Raw genomic sequence first — 4,560 nt, 5'->3', positions numbered from 1 at the left:
GTATAGTTATAATTATTACTGCATTATTCTTGGATAATATTGTAATACCTAGTGTTTTCAAAAAATAAAAATAAATAATATTTTTTTTTAAAAAAGAAAATTTTTCCCCTCCCCTTTTCTTTCTTTCCCTTCTCCCTTTCTCCCCTCTCTCTCCTCTCTTCCTTCCTCCTTCCTTCTCCCTCTCCCCGTCAACTTCAGCCCTCTCCCTCACCGCCTGCGCCACCCGGCCCCAGCCTCGACCAAAGAGAAGGCTGCCGGCTCTTCGATAAACCACGCCGGAAACGGACTCCCCAACCTCGAAAACCTCGGGAACGACCTCCCTTGTCCTAAAAATCCCTGCCGACAGCCTCGGGAAGCGTCATCGGAGCAGCATCTTTTTGGCCCCAATCTGGTGCCTTCTGGTCACTTTCCAGCCGAAATTCTTGTACTTTTGGACTCCCCACAACTCGATCTTCACGTAGGCGCTTCCAGATTCGAATTCCGACACTGTTGGCAGGACCGACTTCCGGACCTCAGGTGTTCTCCGGATGCGCGAAATATTATAATTTCGACTCGGTATAATTTTATTTAGACTTTAAAAATTATATTGTAATTTTAGAAAAATATTATGGCTATTAATTGCATGTGATGGATAATTTAAAAATTAATTAAATTTAATCAATTGTGTTGTGGTGTGTTGCGAAGTCGGAAAAAATATACAGTTATAGTGGTCAGACTTTTGTTATTTAATCGCAGTATATTTGATGTGTCTTTGGCAGGTTCTGGACCCGTTTTACAGGGGGTAAATATCCGTAATTTAGGGGAAGTTCTGTTGAATTCTCGATAGATTTCTCGAGTCTAAATTAATTTTAGGCAGTCTAATCTAAGGGTCTAGGCCTAGGAGAAATTTAAGAATGTCTATTAATTGAGTGTTTTCATGAATAGATAATCAATCCTTCCCGCCAGCTCCACTCGGGGCATAGGAGCGGACTGCGGAGCTCGTCAGAAGTGTGAGTTAAAGTCACATAATCTCTGCACTATTGTCATGTCTAAATTTAATACGATGCTTTAGTAATTTATGTTTAATATGATTATAAGTATCGCATTATAAATAATTTTGTTTAATTATTAATTACTAAGAATAATTTTAATATTATTATTAGTGATATTATATCGTTATTTTGATATCATACTTAATGTTATTTTAATACAATTATTATTATTTCTACACACAAATCGCATGTTTGCTTTCTTTGAATTTCTAAATCTTTTATTTCGGTATGTGTTGAATGATTATGTTAGACTATGATTAATATATATGTGTTGATTGTGATATTGGGATGAGGCTATAGTAGAACATGCAACCTGATGGGTTATATCAGGACCGCGTGTGCACCGGTAATGATCAGAGACAAGTAACAAGGTTATTTTGGATTTTTGCCCTGGTCAAGTATAACTCTCTGGGCTGTGAAAGTTGATTGCCGGAGAAAGGTCCCTAGTCGAGCAATGCTCTTTGGGCACCGGCTTAGTTGGGAATCAAGTGTTCAAGCTAGATGTAAGGACCCTGGTGAGCTTCGCTCTCTGGGCATCAAACCTGTTAGAATTAAGAGTGCCGAAAGGCTGCTAGTAATTGGGGTTAGGGTTCTATTGAGCCACTCATCCCATAAGTGTTAAAATATATTTTATTTTTAAGTTATGGTATGACTCGTATTTGATGTACAATGTCATGTTATACCGAGGTAATAAATATTATTTTACTGAGAAGACTGCAACAATCACAAAATTATTTGATTTTGACTCACTCCGAGACTGACAGCCTCAGTTTTATTTTTCAAGTGACAGTTAGAGTTCTTCGCCGTCCTGCATTATGACAGTTCGACTTCTTCTTCATCGGGCTTATTGTAAATAATCAGTTTTATTTTTAGTTATTTTATACTCTAGACCTTCCGCAGTAGAGTACTTTTAATTTGTTGTGATTATTCTGGTCCATGATGGACGTGGGATGTTATAAATACCAGTAAGAATTATTTATGGCATGTCAACCATGATTAATGATATTTTATTAGCATTTTATTTGAATTATTGGTCAGTAAGGCTTACTACGGGATTCAGTAGCTTAAGCCTACCCATTCTCTAGTGCCGATCACAGACCCATAGATCGGGTCGTGACAAATATTATATAATGATATTTAGATATGGATTAGTAAAATATTTTTTCAGTACGATAAAATGTATAATATTTACAGTCAAATTTAAATGTATTATCTTTTGTAATAACGTTTAAATATAAATATGTAAGAAATTATGAACGAGTAAATATGATGATATTTAAAATTTGTATAAATTTTTTTTTATTAATTCTTAGTATGTTATTATATAATAATTTTGTGATATAATTAAATAAGAACTTATGTAAGTACAAATGATATTTAAAATTTTTTGTAGGTCTTTATTGGTTCTAAAAGAAATTGTCATATAAGGTATGGATTTTACTTAATATGCCTTTTCGATATTATGTTGTTATATTTGATAATTTAATATTTGTATTGGATGAGTAGTTTAATTTGTATTTAAAAATTAGTTTTATTTTTTGTAATTAATTAATAATTAGTTTAGATTTTCTTTAAAAATTTATTTATTTATTTGTTTAATTATTTTTATGTTATTAATTATATTTATATTATTGATATAGAAAATTATGGTAGGGTTTATTCGAGTTCCTGTAGTTATACATACTGGTGAACAATAAAGAAAAGTGCGAGAATTATTAAGTATGTAAGAAAATATTAAAATAAATCATGAAAACAATAATGATGACTTGATTCGTTTAGTAAATCATATTATAAAAATTAATAATTATATACAAGAGATTGTTTGGAAAGGATATTTAAGGACAAACAACCAAAAATATAAAATCTTAAAATATGTTTGAGTTATCCAAATGAACATAGTATTCTTGATTCTCTATGAAATAGTTATGAAGATAGAGAAGCTTATAGAAGACTTATTAAAGAATTTATTAAAGAGTGTGAATTAGGTAACAAGGAAGACATCTAGTTATTCTATTGACAAGCGAAATATATTACGATACCCTATATTGCTAAAGGTGAATTTTGAGTTGTCTAAGAAAGAGAAGGAAAGATTAGAGAAATCAATTCCTGTCTGTAGGATGGAGTTGTAATAATTTTCATGTTAATAAAGTTTATTATGTTCGAAGGTATTTATATTTGAAGCATATTTTAAAGCATAGTTATATTCATAAAAATTTACATGACGGAAATGATGCCCACTATACTGTCATTGATTATTTATTGGGATGGTGATATTATTTATAATCCAGTGGGTGCATATTTGTTAATGGATATTAAAAAATGGTGACGCTTGATGAAGAGATAAATTTTATACAACATAAAAAATACATTACAACTCACTTGCAATGCAGAAAATTACTAAATTTTTATCTAAAGCATTAACTTTTAACTATGCTGGGAATCTGATATTTATAACATGTCAAATCTAGAAGGAAAGATAACATTGCTATTATCCATTACATTGCTATTCAATTCTCGAGATTGCATTTTGTGGAGTTATTTGTCGAATATAACTATGGTAGATCTATAGAATAAATAGTATAACCAGCTGAACCTCCATGCCGTAACTTGAGTGCAATAGACGGTTGTAGCCAGAGCTTAACTAACGATAGGAATATCAGATTCCCACCATATATTTTGGTCAAACAACCAAATGTCAAGGTGAAAGCTATACTAGCACATTTGGCAGGAAGATTTAGTATAACAACAACATATAAGACAGTGTGGAAAGCAAAGCAAAAGGCTATTGCAAATGTTGAGACTGGGATGAGTCATACAAGAAACTCTAAGACTTCATTCTCGCTGCAGTGATCTTGAATAGGGGGTCTGTATGGACATTGAAAGTGAGGAGTATTGTATCATTAATCGATTGACTCGTGGCATCAAATAGTTTAAGAGGATGTTTTGGTCATATAAGCCCCACATTGAAGGATGCAAACATTGTAAGCCTGTGTTATATTGACAGTATGTTCTTGTTTGGAAAATACAAGAGCGTATTTCTGACTGTTGAAGCAATATATTGTAATAATAAATTATTATTAGTTGCCTTTGCTATTGTTGAAAAGGAAATCAAAGATAACTGAGAGTATTTCATGACAATGATTTGATATCATATATGTGATCATCGAGATGATATTTGTGTCATCTCAAATCGCTATATTGGTATAAAATATACAATGTCACATCAGATATGGCATGAAAAATCCACATCCATATTGCATACATCACATTTCCAGCAACTACAATATAAAATTCAAGAATCTAGGAATGAAATAAGTTGTTGAGAAAGCAGGTGCGTAAAGTACCATTATTATTATCTCTAATGGGATTAAAATGTTCTATCTTATTAATCATAATAGTATTTTCGTAAACACTTTTACCTCTGAAATAGGTCGTGAACATTAAGAGAGAAAATTTAATAGGTGGATAAAGAAAATTAAAGCTAGGCATCCAGAAACAACTATATGGCTTGATAGTATATCAAAGAAGA

At 32.0% G+C, this 4,560-nt stretch overlaps 1 long non-coding RNA gene across 2 annotated transcripts; it reads left to right on the top strand.

Annotated features, from left to right (window-relative positions):
- The first annotated feature begins 261 nt into the window (after positions 1–261).
- LOC125369495 lies at positions 262–2,058 on the top strand. Of its 2 annotated transcripts, none has more exons than XR_007215206.1 (3): positions 262–555; positions 925–989; positions 1,822–2,058. It is a non-coding gene; the product is annotated as an uncharacterized LOC125369495 (long non-coding RNA). The 2 variants fall into 2 exon arrangements; XR_007215207.1 differs by having other exon boundaries at positions 1,816–2,058.
- The last annotated feature ends 2,502 nt before the right edge of the window (positions 2,059–4,560 follow it).

This window comes from Ricinus communis, chromosome 3 (assembly GCF_019578655.1).
Source record: "Ricinus communis isolate WT05 ecotype wild-type chromosome 3, ASM1957865v1, whole genome shotgun sequence".
NCBI lineage: Eukaryota > Viridiplantae > Streptophyta > Magnoliopsida > Malpighiales > Euphorbiaceae > Ricinus > Ricinus communis.
This window is presented reverse-complemented; position numbering and strand designations above follow the sequence as displayed.